This window comes from Schistocerca serialis, chromosome 2, assembly GCF_023864345.2.
Source record: "Schistocerca serialis cubense isolate TAMUIC-IGC-003099 chromosome 2, iqSchSeri2.2, whole genome shotgun sequence".
Lineage (NCBI taxonomy): Eukaryota > Metazoa > Arthropoda > Insecta > Orthoptera > Acrididae > Schistocerca > Schistocerca serialis.
In genome coordinates this window covers 715,145,812-715,172,999 of record NC_064639.1, presented here as the reverse complement: position 1 = coordinate 715,172,999, position 27,188 = coordinate 715,145,812, and positions in this window count along the sequence as shown.

Below are 27,188 nucleotides of genomic sequence, written 5' to 3'. Positions count from 1 at the left end.
GAAAAATCACAGAGAACTGAAAATTTGTTTCTTAACTTACCTTCACATACTGAATTAAGTGAGTAAATTCTGTTTTCGAAACACAAATTTTTTCTCACTTTTGTACTTTTGTGTTCTGAAAAAAACATTGTTTTTTCAAGCCCATACACAGAGTTGTTGGTTATCACGATATGTATTCACAAAAAAAGTTCAGCCAAAAATGTTTAAAATTGACGGAGGAATAGCATTTTCCAGTATTCAGCTATTTTTATTTTTTTCCAAAGAAACTGAAGTATTGTGACCTTTCTAACACTATGTATATGTGATAAGTACTTTTATAATACGGGACAAGAATTGAGCGTAAAATAGAATTACTACGACATTATACAATGTTTGGCCCAGTATGAAGGAAAAATAAATAAAAGACGATTTGATACGTTTGAAAATGGTATTCATTATTTTCAATTTACATATTACATCACATTTCACCGTACATGCGTGAGTAATACGCATTTACGAGAAATAACCCTGCATCTTAGGCTATACAGTCGTGTTCGAATATATCTTCTTCTCTTCGATGTTTGGCAAAATCAATTTTTCGACGAATTTTTCACTTCAACTTGCTTTGCTACTTTTTCCTTTTTTGCTGATGCTTCAGCAGTTCGATAAGCTTCTTTGAGTCCTAATGTTGTCATTATTTCTGAAGTAATTATGTTAGAACCAAAATTATGTTCTCAAATACAGATACAAGTCCTTAATTTTGGTCTCATTACAGAAACACACGTCTCTTTGCGATACCTACTCCATACGATGCCGTGTAAACTCTCATCAGCATTTTGTGTCAGACGTCGAGAACATCGTGTTAGTAGTGATCCGTCAGTCAAGCGAATATAAGGAGGCAGTGTTTTATCGAAACAGAGTTGATTTATTCGTGTTTTCATATTAGAAGCATGAGATCCAGACTCAGTTTCTTTTGTCAATGCTGACTGATAAATACACCACGGTGAATCTCCTTTCGGGCAGTGAGAGTGGTGAGGATTTCTTTTAGCAGAAGACCGATGATATATTGATGCATATATTGCATCTTACATATTCTGTAAATAATAACTTAGTTGACACTATCGAAAAGTATAGTTTTATAACACTTTATAACACTTTTTCTATATGTATATGTTTTTCGCAATATTCTGTCAGTTTTTTGTCATAGTGTTCTTCAGCTGTCCGTGACCCTTGTCCCCCAACGTAGCTTTACTGCTTCTTTCTTCTTTCGCAGTTTGTGTCGTACTTGCGTAGACCCTGCAGAAAGTATGAGCTGTAAATGCGTCTTATCCGAATTTTGCGATCTAAATAATCAAAATAAAATGTCTGTGAAGTAGATATGTGTACACATATATGTATACACAAGAGATTTTGTGTAGACATACTGACATATATACCTTTTTGAAGCATAATTCACACAATCTTCTATTTCATGTTCATCTCCATAAATAATCAGTGAGGCGACACGATTAGTGGTATATTGATCTTTACCTGCACTAGTGATGCGTGTACTTTCCTGATTTAAGTTCTTAATATGTCCCATTTCCAGTTATGGTAAAAAGATTCACGTCTGTGTAGTAATTTCTGCTCTGTTCACACAAATATTCGTGGATCAAACGGACTCAATTGTCTGCCCTCATTTTCTCTGTCGGATATGTGACTCATGTGTTATTCCCATTAATGTAACATAAATTTATTACATTTTTTCTATGTCTATATTTAGAATCTGCACTGAATACAGCAACTACCAGGGCGTCAGCCGAGGTCGAGCCAGTTAACACGTTTTGCTTAATTCATTTGCTTCGCCCCCTTTCTTGCCTTACCTTTTGTTGATCCTATAAGTAATTGATAACGCCTGATGATTTTTCATTTCTCCCCTTCATAATTTTGGAAGTCACATATTCTGTTATTTTGAGTCATTTGATGTTTTGTTCATTTTGTACAACTGTTGTTTAGTTGAGTAAATGACTCTTGTGCGATTTTCTAATGTTTATGAAGGTATTATTGTGTTTGAGATGGAAAAAGGAATTCTGTTCTGTCATGGAAGCTATTTCGGGCATTTATTGCGGTCGTTGTGGCGAATAAGTATTGCTTGTCTTTGTAATTTAAAATTTGGCATCTGTAGGAAAAAATGTTTAAAGGTGTATTCTCAGCGCCGTACCACTCTTTGGTTCTAGCTCCATACAATTTCAGAAATACTGTATGTTACACACCTTACGTATTTTATGGACATTTTAAACATGAGTGAGCATTGTGAAAGTTGACATAAACACTGTGAGTGTGTTGTTATCTCCCTCTCCCCTAAAATGGAACTTGGTTTGATTTGTTTTAATGTCGCATCCAGACATGATGAAATGGCGCCAACAATTTGACAAAGGTTGCAAAGGCGTGGGATGGCTGATGGGTGCTGATGCTGATCGGAAAGTCCTGACCTTGCACCATGCGATTTCCATCTTTTCGGCAACATCTGAGGGGAAAGAGATTTTCTAACGAAGAGGACATTCACACAGCGTTTCTCGAATGGTTTAGTGATCAATAAGCGAACTTCTGTTGTCAAGAAAATGAACAATTTTTTGGTCTTTCCGACCGTTGCTTAGAGACACTTGGTGGATGTTTTGAAAAACAGTGCCATTTACACTGATGAACCAAAACATTATGACCACCTGCTTGTTTGTCCGACTCTGGAACGAAATAGAACAGTGGTTCTGCGTATCAGGGATCCGACAGTTTGTTGGTGGGTCTGTGGAGGCAGGTAGCATTAGATGTCTACGAACAGATCGTGTAATTCGCGTAAATGACGGGCTGCTAATCTGCGTACGCGGTGATGGCGTCCGATAGCGATCCAGATGGTTCCATGGGATTTGCATCAGGTGAATCTGGTCGCCGAGACATCAACGTGAGTCCACTATAATGCTCCTAAAAGCACTGTAAAACGGTTCTGGCTCTGAGACACGGTATGTACTGCTGAAAGATGACATCGCGAAGACGTCAAACATGAAGAGATCCAAGTGGTGCGCAGCTGCCACCTTGTCTTCGATTACTACTACAGGTCCCATGCAAGCTCAGGAGAATGTCTCCCATAGCATTATACTTCTCCCATCAGTCTGTGTCTGTGGCGCACTGCGCGTTTCGAGCCGCTGTTCACCTCGATGACGCGTTTGTGTAGACGACTAGTGACCTTGAGTAACACTGATGTGATTCATCCGAAAAGCCAACAAGTTTCCATCGATCGACGGTCGAATGTCGATGGTCCAGTGCCCACTGCAGTCGTAACTGACGATGTCTTTGAGTCAATATTTGAAAAGGTAGGGGTGATTTGCTGCCGAGATCGATGTTCAACAATGTACGGTGAACGGTGTGCTCCGAGACACTTGTGCGTGCACCTGCAATGTGCTCTTTCGGCAGAGATGCGACAGAGCGCCGTCTATCCTATATTACAGAGCAGACAAGCCTCGAAACCCCACTTTCTGTGAAGAGTCGTGAACGTCCGACCATTTAGAGTGGTAGTTTCACTGTCCTTCTACGCCTTTCCATACATGCTCACGACAGTAGCACGTGAACATTTGACCAGCTTCGTCGTTTTCGAGATACTCGTTCACAGGCCCTGCATAATAATAATTTGCCCTTCATCAGAGTCGCTTATCATAATGGATTACGCCATTCGCAGCCCATATCTTCGCTAGGGTGATCGACCATCCATGTCTGTTCCACATACATACTTTTGCAACCGCGTCACATGCCCGCAACATCACCAGGCGGCATGCAACATCGTGGTGGGCAGTGGTCATAACATTTTGGTGCATGAGTAGATCCGTGCTACTTTGAAATTCAGTGCTGTATTCAACTTACTTATCGACCAGAGTAATGTACGAGTTACTTTTCGAAGTCCATTCGTAAATTTGTAAATATCATTTCCACATCCGATTTTTATAGTTGCTTACATTTTAATAAAAACATGGGTAAATGGGATGTATAGAGCAAAAATTAGTAAAAAGCCATGAGTTCTCAATTAAAGCTATAGTAGAAGCCTTTGGTGCCTGTCGCACCAGTTAGCTATCTTGTCTGTGTAAACTGGAAGTAAAACACAGAAGCAGCTCTAGATAGGACAAACGAAAGACTTCAACTTTTTATAAGAATTCTAGGAAAGTGTTGCGCTTACGGAACCTGTTGTTGAGTATTTCTCCACTGTTTGCGGTCCGTGTCAAGCCCGCATAGAGGTTCGTATGAGAGGAATTCTCTAGGGCTGTAACCGGTCGCTTCAGTCTACTATCATGTATTTCGCAGTTGCTCGGGATAAACGTGGCGTCTTGCATGCACGTCGCTGCTAGGAGACTAGCTCCTAAAATTGCCTCCAAGAAAGTGACACTGGTTACGTATAAGATGTTACTTCCTCTCACATACGTCTCGCAAAATTACTATAATGGTATAATCAGGGAAACTCGAACCTATTTGGAGACTTGCCGTTAGTCGTTCTTCCTCCATACCAATCTCAAACGGATGAGGAAGGAGAGAAAATTTTGTTTGTCAAATACTGTCCACCACACATCACCATGTCGACTGTCGAGTATAGCTAGAGGAAGAAGCGAAAGGAGAGACATATAAAAGACATGGAATCTGGGAAAGATCTAGAGCTAAGTAATGTCGGATACAATAATCCGAATTCCAAATTCCGATATCATGCATGTTAGACATATGAACGAAAGCAATTGCATTTACAAGTTACAGGAGGACATTAAAAAAGAAAGTGTAAAACTTTGATAAATCGCTCCGTCTACAATGAGGCCATTATCGAACCACTCGTCGATTTTGACAATGATAGGGAATAAGTACAGCAATGACTTTGATGGGCTGATTTCTCAGACATTCGCATGAAACTATGTCGTCATATCACATAAACCCGTAAAACTATATGCTAACAACTGCCCTCCTTCGTTAGTTACATAATTCATCATGTGTGATGAGAATGTGAAACAGAGAAAAGTAGGGATGGAGGGAGGATTGGGGAGAGAGGGAGAGGGATAGTGAGATGGGAAGGAAGGAGGAGGGAGAGGAGGGAGGGCAGGGAGAGGGAGGGAGAGAGGGGGGATAAAGGAGAGAAGAAGTGTGGTAGAGATTACTTGACCGAGTAGTGACTCCCCTGCAGCGTGCAAAACTCTCCTCTGAAGAAGAACGCGCATAGCTAGTGTAGTAGATAAATACCTGTAAAGGCACGCCCACGCATCCGATTATTTATCGAATCTAACTCCCATGTATAAAGCAGACTGAAACGTCTCGTTATTCTACAAATGGCATAGTGTGTCAAATATTTGACAGTAAGTATGTAAAAAGTATGTCGCTGAAGACGAAGTGAAAATATACACTCCTGGAAATGGAAAAAAGAACACATTGACACCGGTGTGTCAGACCCACCATACTTGCTCCGGACACTGCGAGAGGGCTGTACAAGCAATGATCAAACGCACGGCACAGCGGACACACCAGGAACCGCGGTGTTGGCCGTCGAATGGCGCTAGCTGCGCAGCATTTGTGCACCGCCGCCGTCAGTGTCAGCCAGTTTGCCGTGGCATACGGAGCTCCATCGCAGTCTTTAACACTGGTAGCATGCCGCGACAGCGTGGACGTGAACCGTATGTGCAGTTGACGGACTTTGAGCGAGGGCGTATAGTGGGCATGCGGGAGGCCGGGTGGACGTACCGCCGAATTGCTCAACACGTGGGGCGTGAAGTCTCCACAGTACATCGATGTTGTCGCCAGTGGTCGGCGGAAGGTGCACGTGCCCGTCGACCTGGGACCGGACCGCAGCGACGCACGGATGCACGCCAAGACCGTAGGATCCTACGCAGTGCCGTAGGGGACCGCACCGCCACTTCCCAGCAAATTAGGGGCACTGTTGCTCCTGGGGTATCGGCGAGGACCATTCGCAACCGTCTCCATGAAGCTGGGCTACGGTCCCGTACACCGTTAGGCCGTCTTCCGCTCACGCCCCAACATCGTGCAGCCCGCCTCCAGTGGTGTCGCGACAGGCGTGAATGGAGGGACGAATGGAGACGTGTCGTCTTCAGCGATGAGAGTCGCTTCTGCCTTGGTGCCAATGATGATCGTATGCGTGTTTGGCGCCGTGCAGGTGAGCGCCACAATCAGGACTGCATACGACCGAGGCACACAGGGCCAACACCCGGCATCATGGTGTGGGGAGCGATCTCCTACACTGGCCGTACACCACTGGTGATCGTCGAGAGGCCACTGAATAGTGCACGGTACATCCAAACCGTCATCGAACCCATCGTTCTACCATTCCTAGACCGGCAAGGGAACTTGCTGTTCCAACAGGACAATGCACGTCCGCATGTATCCCGTGCCACCCAACGTGCTCTAGAAGGTGTAAGTCAACTACCCTGGCCAGCAAGATCTCCGGATCTGTCCCCCATTGAGCATGTTTGGGACTGGATGAAGCGTCGTCTCACGCGGTCTGCACGTCCAGCACGAACGCTGGTCCAACTGAGGCGCCAGGTGGAAATGGCTTGGCAAGCTGTTCCACAGGACTACATCCAGCATCTCTACGATCGTCTCCATGGGAGAATAGCAGCCTGCATTGCTGCGAAAGGTGGATATACACTGTACTAGTGCCGACATTGTGCATGCTCTGTTGCCTGTATCTATGTGCCTGTGGTTCTGTCAGTGTGATCATGTGATGTATCTGACCCCAGGAATGTGTCAATAAAGTTTCCCCTTCCTGGGACAATGAATTCACGGTGTTCTTATTTCAATTTCCAGGAGTGTAGTTAGCGATAATGTTTTTTGCTTTCGTTATTTTATGTATGTAAGGGGTAAGGGGGTTATTAGTGAGAAAAAGTATCGAAAATGTTTGAAATCAAAGGTTCTGGAGTCACTAAGTGCTCTCATTCTCAAACACTGCATGAGTATAATCTGAATACTTTGCGCGCCACGAGTTGCACTGCGTCAAGATATGCAGACAGTTTCTGACTTTAATTCTCAACTTAATGTGTTAATCGTTTCATGTAAGAGCGTAGCTCTTAATAAATAGATTATGACAGCATTTTAAATTTTTAAATAAGGTCAATTGTTATATTAAACACTAAAAATCAAATATCAAATTTTTGTTGCCCCTCGAAGCCGTTAGGCACGCAACCAGCAACTATGAACGGGTGTCCATTTTAGGCGTCCAGTAACACACGTAGATATTTTTGGGCAGTAGAGAATAGCCACATCCAGTACTTTGGGCTGTGTTATGCAGTAAGCATGTGGTAGTTTTATGATTGAGGATCCAGCCAACCAACATTTGTATGCCACAATATTGCGCATACCGTTTTCTCGGTGATTTCAAATACATCATCTGCTATGTTATCGTCGGCTCTAACAAGGTAGAGTGCTCGTCTGCGACACCAACGGAGCCTGCGCCATCCGAGTCTGTGGATTCTTAAGTTCAATGTTTCAAATGGCTCTGAGCACTATGGGACTTAACATCTGAGGTCATCAGTCCCCTAGAACTTAGAACTACTTAAACCTAACTAACCTAAGGACACCACACACATCCATGCCCGAGGCAGGATTCGAACCTGCGACCGTAGCGGTCACGCGGTTCCAAACTGACGCGCTTAGAACCGCACGGCCACACCGGCCGGCTATGACTACGGAGTATGTATTTTTACCGAAGATACAGACCAGCTGAAAGAAAAGATTCTCACGGTCAGTCCTTCGTAAAGATTCCCGTTATGATATTCAAAGAAACATATACTGGGCCCCGTACGCCCTGGAGCCTTAAGCATTTAAAATGATCTAATAGCAATCACTACACCGAAATACGGGAAAATCTTGACTTAAACGAAATCATCCCCAGTCTGTGTTGCCTGCAACACTTTGTCTCTGGTGATTGCTTTCCGAGGCAAACAGAAACCTAGAGATAAACATACTCTGTTATTTGCAACAGCACGTTTCCGTACTTACTAGTTATTTACACTGCGGTAGTTGTACTCCATATAGCCTACGTCTCACAAAGCTGCCACAGAAACGTCTACACGGTAGGAATTATATAATTTCTGTGGCAATGGAAGGGTCCTGTCCCAGCTCTTTTGTAAATATTATCTGGAATAGTCAATTCACATTCAGTTAGTCCAGCAGATTTAACTTCTTCTGTTAGTTTTATGTAAATCGTAGCTGGGAGAAAGATTGCCTAGGAACCATCATCGTTCATTTATTTTATTTTTCTGTGTTTGACATCTCTCCGTAATGCCCATCATGAATAAGCTCTATAATTTGTGAAGTGAGTAATCTGATTTGTACTTCTCACTGGAGAATTAGCATAGTTTTGTCTTATTCTTTCTTTGAAGAGGCTGGGTAACTTTCCGTTGCTATTTGTTTTCAAACCTGACTTGTGGCCTGACAAGGCCAGGTATAATGTGTGCCACGCTCTTTTTATAAGTATGGCTTGTGATTGGTCTAGTAAAAACCTACACAGAAAGCTGTGGAAATTTCCACTTCTTTCTCTGTTCGAACTTCAGTAGGAACAAGGCAGCGGTCTTTTCGATGTTAGGTCACACCCGATTGAGTAAGCGGATGGCACCTCATGACTGTTTTGCCGATGGGCTGCCTAATACTTCCACGAGATGTGCTTCCACGAGATGTGCTGGTCACGCGGCAGCTAACGTAGATTTCTGAAATGCTAGAAGACAGCATTCCGTATTGGTATGATGAGTAAGACGGGCTCTTACGAGCTCATCTAGTATAAGTTTTGTTTCAGTTAGGACCCGTTAATTAATTCATTGTTCTACGAACATGATCACTGTATTATTTAAATTCAGCCTCTAGGAGAATAAATGCTCTTTGGTAACGTGTGAAGCAATAATTTTACGAAAATCTGTTGCTTCTTTGTTTTCGAGGTATGAATGTTGGTCTCATCGATCCTATCCTCGTCCTAACAATTAATCAGAGAGTTCATAACTGAGTAGAATGTGTACCTGGATTGATATTCAGCTTTGTGTGCGCTGATTTCCACCATTTACTTACAAGCCAGGCAAGATTTTGTCTATCTGGGATTTGTCAGAATTATGGGAATTTTAATCAGCATGCTAAATTTAACTTCCGGTCCTCTTCGCTTTATTGCTGTACGGATCCTCTTTACCTTCCTGAGCTCCTTATTAGTCGGTGTAAATGCTTCAATGTTACGATTGCTAGGTCTTACTGCATTCCAAAGTGAATCCACGAATTATCTCCTCTGTGTAAATATCTCTTGTTGATGACGATATTTATTAGTGAAACCATCGCACTTTAAGGAACCATATCATTAAGATTGTTCTGTTTTTGGTAAATGAGAAGCAAGTTAAGAGAGGTCACCTTACGAGGTAATAAAGTTTATTTCATGAAACATAATTCGATTTTCCTTTAGCCCCCATTTGCACTCCGCCGTCTTCCCACGTCCCCTGTGAGATCACTGATACTAGCTTATCCTGCTCGAGAAATGGTTACTTAAGATATGATGTAATCCATCCCTTGGACTGTCGTGTTGAAATCAAGATACAATTTTCCGTTGCGCTCCTGATATAATTTAATGGGTCACATTCTTTTAACGATTTCGCACGACACTTTTCAGTCAGTGGCATCAGGACGTGGCGAGGCTTTCCACAGTCTTCACATTTCGAAAAAGGATAAGTAGACACCTTTTAATCTGTTTGTAAAGATCCGTTGAATACTGACAAGTTGTGTTTTGTTCTTGCATTGTAATTCTCTGTATGAAAGAATCTTCAGTTGCTGGAACACTTTTATATTTGCATCTACTTTATTACTTTGTAATTCACACTTAAGTGCCTGGCAGAGGCTTCACCGAAGCACCCTGAAGTACTGTATTTCTCTACCGATCCACTCCCTAACAGCGCGCCGGAAAACGAATATTTAAATCTTTCCGTGCAAGCTCTGATCTTATTTTAACATTATGATCAAGCTATCTAAGTCGGCGCCAGTGAAATATGTTCACCCTCTGAGGAGAAAGTTGGTTACTGAAATGTTATGAGAATATTCTGCCGCAACGAAAAACGACTTTGTGTTATTGATTGCCACCCTAATTCGAGTGTCATATCCATGGCACTCTTTCCTCTATTTCGCGATAGTACAAAACGAGCTACCCTTCTTTGAACTTTATCTATGTCCACCGTAAATCTTGTCTGACGCGTATCACGTACCGCGCAACAATACCCTAGAAAAGTTTTCATGTTTCGAGTTTTATTTAAGACTTAGTCCATGCAACTGCTAGAATTCAGCCGTAAACAAAATTTGTATGCTGTTAATATTTCGGAATTAAACCGCTCAGCCATATTCGGAGAAAAAAAGTTGTTCAGTGCTGGATCCCCGAAATTTTATGGATCAAGTAGTATCCCATGAGAATTTAAAGACTCATGTTTAGTAGTGTCTTCATGCTGTACAGTTCTGAACAATATAATACGGTTTCCCAATAAAAATAAATGTGTCTAGCATTTTATGAAAAATTCATTTCATGTAACGGGAAACCATTAAGGCGTGAGAGGCCTTGTTGAATGAATATATATAACGAGAGCAGTGAGGCTACGATGATCTACAGAAAGCTTTAAAAGCTGTCACGAAGAATGAAATGTCTGATTATAAAACAGAAAAGGAACTAAATGCACCACGAAGAACCGTCCTCAGATATACTGCATTTGATAGCAGAAACGAAATCGGCAAGTAAATTAATTAAACAACAAAAAGGTCGGCTATGTTCTCGAATTGTGGTACAACCGCAGTGAGGTTTCTTTAACAATAAAAATCCTATGAAAATGTGTTTTTTTATTTTGCAATGAAAATAAAATTACCCACTAATTTTTTGAAGTAAGAAAGATAGCAAGCTACAGACTGACAAGTAAATTTCTAAAAGTTAACCGTGCCATTACAATGACGAAATTCCAAAATATAAATGCAGTTAGGACACAGAAGTTAAACAAAATCGTTGTTGAAAACAACTTTCGAAAAATTAAGTCTGTTATTGATGAATGCGACATTTCTGGAAAATCAGAAAGATAATTTAACATGGATGAAAAAGTATGCAGATAAAATTTCCACAAAGCATCAGATGTATCAACAAAAGGAAGTGTATGACACCTGAATATGTTGATGACTGATCAACCGGCTGAGTTTTCTGTATGACCGAAATGGAATCCGTGACGACAAAAAAGAAAATAAAGTATCAATAGGATAGTAACTGTCCAGAAGAAAAAGTCATTTTGTAAAGAAGATGGAACGACAATATCCAAAGTTCAGTCACCTCTGTCAAAGTCACCAGAGAAACTACCAATATTAATGGAGAAAAACAAAAAATAATCCTGCTTTTGTAATGTGTATAAAGAACATGCAGTGTAAGATATTCGGCTGTGCATCATCTGTGGTAATTGCATCCATAAAGAGTGTTCAAATGGTTCAAATGGCTCTGAGCACTATGGGACTTAACATCTGAGGTCATCAGTCCCCTAGAACTACTTAAACTTAACTAACCTAAGGACATCACACACATCCATGCCCGAGGCAGGATTCCAACCTACGACCATAGCAGTCGCGCGATTCCTAACTGAAGCGCCTAGAACCGCTCGGCCACAGCGGCTGGAATAAAGTGAGTGTGACGTTAACAAAAAAATAAAGTTCAATATGTCCAAGCTTCAGTGACAACTGAATATTGTTTAATGTAATAATTCTTTGTTAAATTAGTTTTCATAATAGTGTAAGTATTTTGTGAACTGTCCCAAAATTGAGGCAGTTCCATGCAAAATAAACCATTTAAGTCAAGCGAAGGTCATAAATTTGCAGCAATCGTTTTATGAAACCATTCCATTGTTTGGACAAAATGGACTTCTGTAACTGATTAAAATTATTTTCCACGTTTTCTAAAAATAACAAAAAGAAAACTCAACGTTAGGCAGGCCACATGGGATACACCTACCTTATACAGGGTGTTACAAAAAGGTACGGCTAAACTTTCAGGAAACATTCCTCACACACACAGAAAATATGTTATGTGGACATGTGTCCGGAAACGCTTAATTTCCATGTTAGAGCTCATTTTAGTTTCGTCCACCTACGCTCAATGGAGCACGTTATCATGATTTCATACGGGATACTCTACCTGTGCTGCTAGAACATGTGCCTTTACAAGTACGACACAACATGTGGTTCATGCACGATGGAGTTCCTGCACATTTCAGTCGAAGTGTTCGTACGCTTCTCAACAACAGATTCGGTGACCGTTGGATTGATTGAGGCGGACCAATTCCATGGCCTCCACGCTCTCCTGACCTCAACCCTCTTGACTTTCATTTATGGGGGCATTTGAAAGCTCTTGTCTACGCAACCCCGGTACCAAATGTAGAGACTCTTCGTGCTCGTATTGTGGACGGCTGTGATGCAATACGCCATTCTCCAGGGCTGCATCAGCGCATCAGGGATTCCATGCGACGGAGGGTGGATGCATGTATCCTCGCTAACGGAGGACATTTTGAACATTTCCTGTAACAAAGTGTTTGAAGTCACGCTGGTACGTTGTGTTGCTGTGTGTTTCCATTTCATGATTAATGTGATTTGAAGAGAAGTAATAAAATGAGCTCTAACATGGAAAGTAAGCGTTTCCGGACACATGTCCATATAACATACTTTCTTTCTTTGTGTGTGAGGAATGTTTCCTGAAAGTTTGGCCGTACCTTTTTGTAACACCCTATATTTACTCTAATACATTCATCGTTTAAGACTCTTTTGCTTTTCTTCTGTGTTTTTGATTACATATCTTTGGTCAAACAATAGTTCTGGAATTATGCTTTCTCAAATGTAATTTTTATTGGTTAGCAGTTACGCCAACGTTCACTACAGCTTGTACATCCAGGACAGAGTGCCTGATTGCTTCCTCATTTCCTCACAAGCGGAAGGGTCGCGTTCTCCGGAGCTGCTGTTCGTTTGGCAATGCGTGTTTCCTCACAAGTCAGCGAACGTAGCGATACATCACTTCTCAGTATTTTCTTTGTGACGTCACGTTCGCACTGATGGACATGAAGACATGTTTTAGTGGATCAGGCTCTCACATTGCACAAGAGGAAAATGTAGATAGTGAAAAGAGCGTCGCTTCGCTGCTCTCGCATATAAACATAGGGTGCAAAGCACAGATTTAGTAGGGATCAGAGTGCACTCTTTCCGCCGTATAGTTAGTGAACTGATGAGGCATTCATCATACAAGTTGAGGGCCTTCCACGTACGTCATCCACAGTCTGGGCTGAGGGTTAACCAAAGAACGTCTTTAAGTTTAGAATGTACTCTACTCGTTTAGTCCGTAGTAAATACAAGGAACGCAAAACCCAACAATTATCTCCACTGATGAACTACAGATTGCTCCAAATTCTACGTCACAGGGCAGCTAAGCCTTCGCAGGCCGCGTCTGTGGCTCAAGTAAAGACGTCCAAACCCTCTGTTGTTTCACTTTCGTCTATGTGCTGCATTTCTGCAGGGGACTTCCCATGACTTGTTGTGTCCATACCAAGTCGAGTTGCTGCACTGTGCAGGAGGTGTCCCATGACTTTTGTCACCTCACTGTATGAATACCAATATTTCAGATGGAAAACCAGAGCTAGCAAAGAAGGGATACTTAAAGATGAAACGAATATGTATGGGATCTATATAAGGGGAACAAAGTTGAGGACAGTATTATGGAAAGAGAAAAAGAAATGATAAGATAGGAGACATGACACTGGGAGAAGATTTTGACAGAGCACTGAAAGAGCTAAGTCGAAACAAAGCGCCTGGAGTAGACGAAATTCCCTCAGAATAGTAGCAGTTATTCGGTGAGCTAGCCTTGACAAAACTACTCCACCTCATGTCCAAGATATAAGATGTAGATGAAATACCCTCATACAGCTTAAATATTTTCTATCAAGATTTGACACAGATTACCTTTGTTGTCGGTGTTGCAAATTTCATAATCACTAGTAATGTAGTTTCTTGCTGCCTTGTTATTCATCCAGTTAACGGTCCTGCTGAAATAAACTGCGGATACTTCTAATGACGGAGTTCACACATAAAAAGTCTGCTAACTATAGCTAAGATGAAGCTACTCGTAGGCCAGGAACTGTTATCCGCCGACAACAAGGCACCCCCACCCCCTCCCTCCCTCCCTCCTAACGTTTAGCCATAGATTGCATTTAAAGGCCGTGCCGCAGGTTCTAGTTACGCAATAATCAGTCAGCAATTCTTCCGAGCTATCACCTACGCTCGAGGATGTATTCCGTCACAAGGGAAAGTCGTCGTTTAAAGTTATTCAAAAAATGGTTCAAATGGCTCTGAGCGCTATGGGACTTAACATCTGAGGTCATAAGTCCCTAAGTCCCCTAGAACTTAGAACTACTTAAACCTAACTAACCTAAGGACATCACACACATCCATGCCCGAGGCAGGATTCGAGCCTGCTGCCGTAGCGGTCGCGCGGTTCCGGACTTACGCGCCTAGAACCGCTCGGCCATAACGGCCGGCTTAAAGCTATTCCCACATTATTTTATTTCGTATAGGAGTCACAATTATCTCGTATGTAATAGCGATATTGTTCTTTGTAAATACTGCCCACATGCGGACAATGATTACTTTTTGTCAAAAACGGTCTCTCTTCTTCCAACAACAAGGACAAGAAAGAATGTCTCTGGCGCGACTGTTAACATACTACATATTACACTTCAAGAAGACTGTAACGATTTCAGTTGCAAAGAGGGCAGGTGCGCACAACTGTGAATGCTGCCGAACAATAAGTTTAATTAGCCATGGATACAAAATACGGATACGAATTATTTAAAGAAGAATGGAAACCTGGTAGAGGTGGACACAGGGGAGGAGTAGTTTGGGTTCCGAATAATTGTAGGAAGGCGCAAGGCAATATTGACTCTTAGAAGATGATTTGAAGATAGGCCGACCTACGTTTATAGCATTTTTAGATTCAGAGAGAGCTTTTCAGATTGTGGACTGGATTACACTCTGAAATTTTGAATGCAGCAGGGATAAAATACAGGGAGCGAAACGTTCTATACAATTTGTACAGAAGCCAGACTGCAGTAGTTTGATCCAAAGGCGCGAAGGGGAAGCGTAGTTGAGAAGAAAGTGGGACGTGTTTGTACCCTATCCACGATGTCAATCAACGAAAAATTTGCAAAGTAAATTAATGTTGATGGAGAAGAGATAAAGCATGTAAGGTTTTCGATGACACTGTAATTCTGTCAGAGACACAAAAGACTTGCAAAAGCAGTTGAACTTGATGGATAGCGCCTTGAAAAGGTATTGTTAAATGAACATCAACAAAAGGAAAAGATGGATAATAGAATGTAGTTGAATTAAATCAGGTGATGCTGAGGGAATTAGATCAGGATATGAGGCACTAAAACTGGTGGATGAATTTTGCTGACTGGATAGTAAAATTACTGATGACAGCCGAAGGAAGGAGTATCTAAAATGTAGACTGACAATAGCAAGAGAAGCATTTCTATAAAAGAGGTTATTTGGTAATCTCGAATATAAGTATAAGTGTCAGAAAGTCTTTTTGAATATCTTTGTCTGCACTGTAGTTTTGTATGGAAGTGCAACGTGGACAATAAGCAATTCAGGCAAGAAGGGTATAGAAGATTTTATATGCACAGCTGTAGAAGGACGCTGAATATGGATAGGTAGAATAACAAATGAGGTATTGAATCGAACTGGAAAAAAATTTATGGCATACTTCGACTAAAAGGAGGGATGGATTGAAAGGACGCATCCTGAGGCATCAAGGAATTGTCAGTCTGGTAACTGAAGAAAGTGTTTGTATGTGAGTGTGTGGGGGGGGGGGGGGAAGGAGAGGGGGTTAAAAATTGCAGAGGGAGACCAAGGATTGAATACAGTGAGCAAGTTTAAGTCAACGTAGGTTTCGGTAGTTACGTAGAGATGAAGAGGGTACCGCACCATACACTAGCAGGGAGAACTGCAGGCCACAACAATGACAGGGAAGTGTTTCTGCTATTCCTTTTTTATTGGCTTGAAAAACATGAGACATTCTCGTTAAATAATTCGCTTCTGGTTGCATTTTTTGAAAGTTTCTCCACTACTTTCATGTTACTCTGTATCTTTTTCTTGTCTTCTACCATGTTTGTTCCCATGTAACGGTTGCATTCAGTATCTCTGTAACCTGGTTGGCACATTTTAGCGTTTGTCTGCGCCTACTACTTCCTCCTCTGTTGCTCCTTCGAGTGCTGCGTTAACTGTTCTCGGATGCTACAACAATTTTCCCACGAGAAAGGTCTCCTTCCATTGCTAAGGGCCTCCCATCAACTGGTTTCCTCGAATTTCGGTAACAATTCATTTCGTATACTATCTGCCCACGAAGTTTTTAACTGTTTCCGATAGCGCCACATTTTAAATGCTTCCTTTCTCTTCTTCTCTGGAGCTCCGATAGTCCACGTTTCACTTCCGCACAGTTCTGCAATCTTATCATACATGCCAGGACCTTCTTCCTCGTTCGGACATCAAATCTGACACCAGCAGACCGTTTATTGCAGAATTTTTTCATTCCTCTTGCAGGTCCGCTTCCGATACCTTTCACGCTTCCGTCGTGCAATGTAATCGTACTCCCTAGACTGGAGAATGCTCTCACTTCTTCCACTACTCTTTCGTTCCCAATTCTAATGTCACACAAGTCATTATTGTACCTGTTGCTACTCCTCATCAACTGCATCTTTGCTGTAAGCCACAGAAGTACGCTGTTGGTTTATTTGAACAGCTCTACATCTTCCTCACATGCGCCAGACGCACCATGTCCTCTGACAACCGTAGCACAGCCATCTTCTCCCCTTTGCTGCTAACCGACGTACAAGATGACCAACAGTGCTGAGGGTCTGCAGCCGTGCCTCACATACTTCTTAATACCATCCAGTCTGTGCTAACGCTCATATGAGATTTGTATATCTGAATTATCGTCTGTCTTTGTACTTCGGCCTCAATAAAAATTTAGAACATCCTATTTCTCCTTACAGTGTAGAAGGCTTTTTGTAGATCCACAAAAGCCGGGAACCGTCCTGATGTTTCTTCCCTCTGCCTTCCACAACTAAACGCCCTTTCAGAACAGCTCCACTGGTACCTTTTCCCTTCCCGAAACAAAACCGATTTCCATTTAGTATGTCTTCAACTTTTATTTCTGTTGCTCTGAATATAATCTTGGCCAGGAGTTTACAAGCTTCCTCTTTAATAAAATTAAAAAAAGAAGGTAAAGACCTTTAACATAGTTTTAAACCAACTAGGATCTATCACTTCTCAGATTTCGGTATGTATGAAGATAAGACCATTTACACTTGCTGTCTTCTTTCAGCTCAGATCATTCAGAATTCTGTCAAATCCTGACAGCTCTAATGAATAATCTGTTTTTCCCACACTTTGGGACAGTTTCTCCTAGCCAGAGAGGCCTTGAACGTACAGTTGCTATCTGTCTGCCCTTTCTTCTGATTTTAATAGAGGGCCTCCATCTATATCGCGTAGGCTGACACCTTCACTCGCCAGTCAATGTGCTCTAACAAATACACTTAGATGACAAATGGCATGGCGCAGCTCCTAATATCGTGTCGGACCTCCTTTTTTCGGGTGTAGTGCAGCAGCTCGACGTGGCATAGACTCAACAAGTCGTTGGCAGTACACTGCAGAATTACTGAGCCATGCTACACTGAGCCGGCTGTAGCCGCCCATTTTTGAGAAAGAGCTTCCGCGTTCTCGCTTCCCGCGTCCGGGTTCCCGGGTTCGATTCCCGGCGGGGTCAGGGTTTTCTCTGCCTCGTGATGACTGGGTGTTGTGTGATGTCCTTAGGTTAGTTAGGTTTAAGTAGTTCTAAGTTCTAGGGGACTGATGACCATAGATGTTAAGTCCCATAGTGCTCAGAGCCATAAAGAGCTTCCGATCGAAGATTTTGTGCACGAACTGGTCTCTCGATTGTGTCGCATAAATGTTCTATGGGATTCACGTCGGGAGATCTGAGCGGCCACATCATTCGCTCGCATTGTCCAGAATGTTCTTCGAACCAATCGCGAACGACTGTGACCCAGTGACAGGGCGCATTGTCATTGTTTTTTTTGGGAACGTGAAGTCCATGAATGATTGTAAATCGTTTCATTTGGGTCGGGTGGACCGGAGGATCCTGCCTTTTACACGTAAACACAGCCCACACCATTATGGAGCTTGCACAGTCTCTTGTAGAAACTTGGACGGCTTCGTGGGGCCTGCGTCACACTCAAACCCTGCCATCAGCTCTTACAAACTGAAATAGGATTCATCTGACCAGGCCAGGGTTTTCCAGTCGTCTAGGAACCAGCCCATAGGGTCACGAGCCCACGAGAGACGCTGCAGGCTGTGTCGTGATATTGGCAGACTGAAAGTTTACCGTCTTACCTCCTTGCCTAGGGACGCCAGATGAAAGTTGATGTCGTCAAGCCCTGAATCAAAATTGCGCAACGGATAACTGGGGAGAGGAGCTTGAGAGCGCTACCTAGAGAGCGTGTCCTTTCTATATGATACTAGGCAAGTGGCTGGAGGTCTCATATGCTGATGTGTGGGTCCCTGCATTCTATAACTATTATTTTAAATAAATTCCTTTAACTTGACTTCTTTGTGATTTTTAAGGTATGTTAAAGATTGATGATAGTTGATTACCTATTTATTTTAAACATTATCACTCGACTTTACAGCGATAGCAGCAATTGTTTCAGTTTACATATATTACAATTTTACAACTTATAGCTCGGGTATATTATATACTAATCTGCACGCACATTTCTACGGGTAAGACGGAATTGCGTTGGCCAAATGTATACCACCAAAGTCTGCCAATATTTTACATTGGACATTCGCTATGTGAGAAGGATAACGGGCAAAATGGGGACCAGATACTTTAACACAGGGGGTCAAATTTCCGGAATTAATCGAGCACATTCATTTCCTTACACAATCCGAAGCTGGAAATAAAAGAATTAGTACAAATATTCAAATACCTCTCTTCCATGCTTGAACATTGAGACAGACGCACTGAGAACACGTCTGCTCACTTACCCATCTTCTGTAACACCCCCTAGAATATGGAGACACCCGGAGATCTTCCTGGGCCCCGGTGGAGGGGGTGGTCAAACCACTTGGCCGTGACCAACCTCTCCACCCCAAATCTTGTGACACTGGAAAGTCTTTGACTTTTACCTGCCTGTGCTGTCTCTCTGATCCCATAGCCAGGAGTAAGGTTGGCACTACTATACTACAGAGCTCCTTACCAACAAAGATTTGGCCACACTTTACGGAAAGGTGTGAGGAGGATTAGGAAAGTTCATGTGCAGATTCACATCCACGTACAAGAAATGCATAATACACGACACATATAAATACGTATTATGAAACCTGACACATTCTTTCCACCCGTCCACATGGGTTCTGTTGCACCCGCGGCCGGCCGCGTCGTGTAATAAAATTGGCTGCGGAGCCGCCTCTGTTTTTATTTCCCGGTGCGAGCGAGCAGCGTAACCTGCTGCTTATAGAGCGGAAACTACTGTACCGTTTCAAGACACTCGCATCAGTCGTCTGCTGCCATACCCATTAACGCCAAATTTCGCCGCACTGTCCCAACGGATACGTTCGCCGTACGTCCCACATTGATTTCTGCTGTTATTTCACAAAGAGTTGCTTGTCTCTCAGCACTGACAACTCTACGCCGCTGCTCTCGGTCGTTAAGTGAAGGCCATCGGACACTGCGTTGTCCGCGGTGAGAGGTTGTGACAGATATTTGGCATTCTCGGCACTCCCTTGACACTGTGGATCTCGGAATATTGAATTTCTTAACGATTTCCGAAACGGAATGTTCCACACGTCTATTTCCAACTGCCATTCCGCATTCGAAGTCCGTTAGTTCCCGTCGTGCGGCCATAATTACATCGGAAACGTTTTCACACGAATCATCTGAGTACAAATGACAGCTCCACCAGTGTACTATTCTTTTATACGTTGTGTACGTGATACTACCGCCCTCTGTATATATGCGTATCACTTTCCCATGACGTTTGTCACCTCAGTATATAAGAAGCATTGGGTGTTCATATTCACTCGAACACAAGGCCTTAGATATGAATCTCAAACGCGGATTAAGAAGAAATACGAAAATACATAGCGGATATTAGGACACAAGCGACGTGGGTATACCACAGCGAAAGGCACTAGCACAGTGACTATGACCTCCGGCCGTACTGGCAGAGATAATTGGATAATAAGGTGTTAGACTAGAACGTTCCAAGTGGACATATAATGTTTTGTGATGGTGGGGTTAAGCTTGTGGAATGTTGTAAGGTGTGTGATTAAGTTTCACACATAGTCCACACTGAGAAGTAATTAATATTCGACCATTTAGATAAATGCAAGTTTGGAAGCCATGTTCACGATATTATAGAAATATTTTTCCAGGAAGCAGTTTTTATTCGACGAAAAATTTCTTATATGTCGTGACTGGAAAATTTCTCCATTATCTTTCCCATGTTCTGACACCCACACAAGCGTACAGTGGGCATGTTCTGCAACACATTGTAAATATTCATCAAAACTTTTATTCCAAAAGCCCAACAAAACTGACAACAGTGGAGGTTATTTGCGTTTTTGGAAACAGTAACATACATGCAAAGTATACTGATTATGTAATTAATGGTCTTTTCCATGCAATTGTAGGAGAATATAGGCCTATATAAGTGACATTTTGAAGATTACCCACAGCTAAAGAATAGAGCAACGTATAGAGCAAGAACAGTGCAACTCGATGAGTCGCTTACCTTTTATCAAGGGAACAAAGATGACGTAAGTCAACACTGTAAGTGAGAAAGTACATGTCATGCAGGTTTTTAAGCAGCAAAATAGATAAATTTCTTGGACATAACGACCTCGAGAACTGAAAATGAACAAATTTTCAGTATGTGCTGGTAATCCACTTGTACAGCTGTTACCATTAAACACCAAAAATGAACTATCCAGAGTGCTATAAATATGCCTACTTCTACGCTACTGAAAACAAAGTACTGCGTTCACAGCTGAAAATGAACTTGGGAATAATCGCCAAATTATAAAAGAAGAAGCAGATGAGAATGGCATTGATGTAAACATAATATGACGAATAACAAAAATAGTACGAATAAAAATAATAATGTAATCAATAACAAAGTTGAGTACAAAAGCAAAGGTATAACACACAGTAACGCTGGTGACAAGATGAAATGTAATGGAATTATATCCGATAAATTTGAGAATATATTCAGAAAAAGGTATAAATACAGCATTCAAAAATTCAAAGTTAAAATTTTGTCTCTGAAATGTTACCAAAATCACAATAAATTTATCAGTTGCAGAATTTCTAATATTACGTTTAGCAACGACAAGAAACATTACATGCTTCAGATGTGCACAAATTTCCTGGCGTGTTACAAAGAGCACATATGTATGGTTAATAAAACAGCACTAGGTCGGGACTTACACACAGAAATTACAGACATCGATAAAATGCGAAATCCTTGTTTACTACTGTTGGGACTCACTAGAGGAACTGAAAATCTACACAGGATTCAGGAAAGAGCCAGATATGTTACTGAATGGATAAAATAATTTTGTTGGCACGCATATTTCTTCATCGTCAGTCCAAAACATTTCGAGACTGGATTAATAAACAATAGATTAAAGTTAAGATGGTGATTTTAGTGTTTCAGACGTTCTACATTGTCGACGTCGTCGTCGTCGTCACAACCATTTGAAACAGTTAGAAAAGTCCTTTGAGATGTCCAGTTCGCTAGTCACATTTGATTAAATGTCAGTTATATCGTCAAAGCGTTGATCCTTCATCCGAATTTCTGCGCTTCGTCGTTTTGGGTAGTTTCGTATCGATAAAACGAAGTTTCGTTCTAAAAAAGAATTGTCTGCATTTTGCGTTTCAGTCAAGCCGCAGTAGGCGTCCACGCTTCGATGTTTTTTTTTTTTTTCCGGGAGCCAAGGTGTGAGGCACAGATTTTGCACACTCTTTTCTCTTCTTGAAAACATTCTGGATAATGTCTTGGACACTTAATTTAGAGATGTTGCTCCATCGCGGATTTTGACACAACACTGACACACTACGGCCACTACTGAACATTGCCTGCTCAGAGCTGACTGGTCCAGTGCACGTTTGTTGTTTACAGTTGTTAATTCAAGCAGCCACTGCAGTTACCGCGCTGAAGTTACTTATACGCCAGGCATAAAATCAGTCTCGGAACTTCCGGCTCCTTGATTTCGGCACAAACAAATCTGTAGTCGCAAAGGAAGGAGATTGTAATGGATTTTTGTGGCAAGTTCTCAGTCAGTATTTTATTAGTGGTATTATTATATTTATAATAAAAATGTAACTCATCTGACATCCGAGTAACTTCTTTTAGTTGAAGTACTTTAGTATTTACGTTAATGACACTTTATGTACATATATAAAAGACAAAACAAAATGGAAAAGAAAAGATGTTTTCTACTACACACGCTACATATACCTTACGCTTGTAGCCATTATTTTGAGTAATTTTATTTATTAGTTCATAGCTACTATTTGATGTCACTTTTACTTCATGGTTCTGCTGTATGAACTATGCCACAGCAACGTCTTGACTTGACAACAATGCATGTTATCCGTGAGGGTCACTAGTGTGCTGTGCATTGGTATGATATTTCTTTTCTTTTTTTTTTTTAATTCTGCACTCATTTTACACGTAAAAATTTTTGGAAATTCCCTTTTTATTACTTGTTTATTTGGGTATGACAATAAAACACGACTGAAAGCTGCAACGCAAAAATCTAATTTTCTTAACATTGGCACGAGTATGCTCTGTACTGATGTGTTGAAACGTGTTTAGAGTATTGTGGCTTCCAAGACATTATAAATATTTCCTTCAGTCAAAGACGTTGCGCATACTACGTGCTGTCTTGAACTGACTCTTCTTTTATTTAAGTGTATAATAATCTGGTTACAAGAACAAGTTTTTGCGAGCGCTCTGGACATTAGAATCAAAAACCATTTTTACATCACTAGAGATAATCCTTTCACAGTTAACTCTACCTGAGATATACGTATAATTTTAACCTACACAACAATAAGCCGTATTTTACCATTTTCACCACAATAGTGACTAATATATATATATATATATATATATATATATATATATATATATATATATATATATATTGTGGTGAAAATGGTAATATATATATATATATATGTGTGTGTGTGTGTGTGTGTATGTGTGTGTGTGTGTGTGTGTGTGTGTGTGTGTGTGTGTGTGTGTGTGGACTCTGACCCCAATCTATTGGTTATGAACTGTAGATTAAAACTAATGAAACTGGAAAAAGGTGGGAATTTAAGGACATAGGACCTGGATAAACTGACAGAACCGGAGGTGGTAGAGAGTTTCAGGTAGAGCATTAGGGAACGATTGACAAGAATGGGGGAAGAAATACAGTAGAAGAAGAATGAGTAGCTTTGAGAGATGAAATAGTGAACGCAGCAGAGGATCAAGTAGGTAAAAAGACGAGGGCTAATAGAAATCCTTGAGTAACAGAAGAGATACTGCAATTTAATTGATGACAGGAGAAAATGAAAAAATGCAGTAAATAAAGCGGGCAAAAGGGAATACAAACGTCTCAAAAATGAGATTGACAGGAAGTGCAAAATGACTAAGAAGGGATGGCTAGAGGACAAATGTAAGAGGGGTAAGATAAATACTGCCTACAGTAAACTTTAAGAGACCTTTTGAGGAAAGAGAATCACGTGCATGAATATCAAGAGCTCAGATGGAAACCCAGTTCTAAGCAAAGAAGGGAAAGCAGAAAGGTGGAAGGAGTATATAGAAGGTCTATACAAGGGCGATGTACTTGAGGACAATATTCTGGAAATGAAAGAGGATGTAGATGAAGATGAAATAGGGGATATGATAGTGCGTGAAGAGTTTGACAGAGCACTGAAAGACCTATGTCCAAACAAGGCCCCGGGAGTAGAAAACATTTCATTAGAACTACTGATAGCCTTGGGAGAGCCAGCCCTGACAAAACTCTACCATCTGGTGAGCAAGATGTATGAGACAGGCGAAATACCCCCAGACTTCAAGAAGAATATAATAATTCCAATCCCAAAGAAAGCAGGTGTTGACAGATGTGAAAATTACCGAACTATCAGTTTAATAAGTCACAGCTGCAAAATACTAACGCGAATTCTTTACAGGTGAATGGAAAAACTAGTAGAAGCCGACCTCGGGGAAGATCAGTTTGGATTCCGTAGAACTGTTGGAACACGTGAGGCAATATTGACCCTACGACTTATCTTAGAAAATAGATTAAGGAAAGGCAAAAATACGTTTCTAGCATTTGTAGACTTAGAGAAAGCTTTTGACAATGTTGACTGGAATACTCTCTTTCAAATTCTGAAGATGGCAGGGGTAAAATACAGGAAGCAAAAGGCTATTCACAATTTGTACAGAAAACAGATGACAGTTATAAGAGTCGAGGGACACGAAAGGGAAGCAGTGGTTGGAAAGGGAGTGAGACAGGGTTGTAGCCTATCCCCAATGTTATTCAATCTGTATATTGAGCAAGCAGTGAAGGAAACAAAAGAAAAATTCGGAGTAGGAATTAAAATCCATGGAGAGGAAATAAAAACTTTGAGGTTCGCCGATGACATTGTAATTCTGTCAGAGACATCAAAGGACTTGGAAGAGCAGCTGAACGGAATGGACAGTGTCTTGAAAGGAGGATATAAGATGAACATCAAAAAAAGCAAAACGAGGATAATGGAATGTAGTCGAATTAAATCGGGTGATGCTGAGGGTATTAGGTTAGGAAATGAGGCGCTTAATGTAGTAAAGGAGTTTTACTATTTGGGGAGCAAAATAAGTGATGATGGTCGAAGTAGAGAGGATATAAAATATAGACTGGCAATAGCAAGGAAGGCGTTTCTGAAGAAGAGAAATTTGTTAACATCGAGTATAGATTTAGGCGTCAGGAAGTTTTTTCTGAAGGTATTTGTATGGTGTGTAGCCATGTATGGAAGTGAAACGTGGACAATAAATCGTTTAGAGAAAAAGAGAATAGAACCTTTCGAAGTGTGGTGCTACAGAAGGATGCTGAAGATCACATGGGTAGATCACATAACTAATGAGGAGGTATTGAATAGAATTGGGGAGAAGAGAAATTTGTGGCACAACTTGACTAAAAGAAGGGATCAGTTGGTAGGACATATTCTGAGGCATCAAGGGATCACCAATTTAGTACTGGAGGGCAGCGCGGAGGGTAAAAATCGTAGAGGGAGACCAAGAGATAAATACACTAAACAGATTCAGAAGGATGTAGGTTGCAGTAGGTACTGGGAGATGAAGAAGGTTGCACAGGATAGAGTAGCATGGAGTGTTGCATCAAACCAGTCTCTGGACTGAAGACCACAACAACAGTGACTATAAAACAATTTTCTATAAATAGAAGATGAAATAGCCACCTTACGTGAGACATAAGACGTAACGTGTCAGACGTTACACACACGACGGAAAACACTGACAAGAGCATAGCTGAACATAATCATCAGTACCAACATGTGAGCTGATGCAGCAACATCTTTAGTACAACATTAAGGGACTTTATAACTTGTGTGTTAATGGTTAAAAACAATCATAGTCAAGTTAGTACGTTTCATAACACATATAAATGAAAGAGCGGACAGAAATAAAACTCCAAAAACGCCGCGAAAAGGAAGTTAAGAACATCCGACTAGTAAAACATCATGTTTTGTAATCGCAAACACGAAAACAGAATGAAACCTTTTCGCTGTAAATAGCAAGCTATACTGTTTCCTCAGGACTGTAGTTATTTATATGTAAGAAATTCAAATTTTTATTTCTATTCGTTATTCTGCTATTTCTTAATCAACAAATATTATTCCCAGTTCTTTAAAATTATTACGAATACATTGAAAAATTTTTGCTCGATTAACCAGATCTTCAGGCAGTGACACAAACTGGCGAATTGAAGGTATCAAAAATGTGTATAAACGTACGAGTAAGGGAAATAATTAATTACGCCTTGCATGAGGTCTAATTTTCGTACCAAAACTAAAATTGTTTAGAAACATCAAAAGACAATATTCTATGATATTCATTCGTGACATAAGCAAAAGCTTGGAAATTTATTCTTTAAGGGCCAAAAATGCAAAAAGCGTAGCAGAACACATAAAAATCCAGCGGAGCTAAGAAATGGTCGGAAAATGGTTTTTTAATGAAATGCTGTACATAAATTAAACACAATAACAACGTAGTGACTCAACAGACCCTGCTGTTTACAATACGTGGTTGCTTATCTTTCATTTTTTCGTGCTTTGCCGCACAGACACAGAATACTAGAGACCAGAGCTCAAATCGTGTATTTAAATTATAAATAAGTAAACAGTTCGTAGTTATTCACTAAATCTTAATGGATATTAGGTACTGCGCATTTCGGAGACTCCTCGTAGAAGCCACTCTCCATCCTGTTCCTATACGTACACTACTGAGGGAGGGCTGATGTCACATCCTCAGAACACTGATGACACTCAACGACAGAGCGTTCTCTGTGCTCATGCGCGCGGGCAACTGCTTCTCGCCGTGCGCAGGCGTTCACTCCGAAGCCTCACGTCCGAATGTCAAGGCCAGCGACCCGACCGACTGTGCGCTGCCTGCAAGTTCTGACACCACGGTCACTGATACCATCCTATCGTGTCCTTCATCAATACATTAAATTTTCGACGTGTCTAATTCTCCAATATGCATGCTGCACAACTCCCTGAACAGTAGATGACTCAAGTACTATATACGCTTTGTCAAAAACAAAACAAAGAAGAAGAGGTAAAAGGATTCGTTTTCGCCATTGTTTCGCTTACTTAAGCGTACAATGATGGAGGAATAAGCATTATGTAATCACGAGGTTGCAGTAAATGTTTAGGATCATTATACAGTAACAAAACAAGCTATATAATTATTTTTCTTGTTTACGATGGATGTTTCAGTTGCGGATCTTTCTTTGTATATGTAATCTGTGCCTTTATGTTGCTATGAAGTAAGCTAGCACCAGTTGTA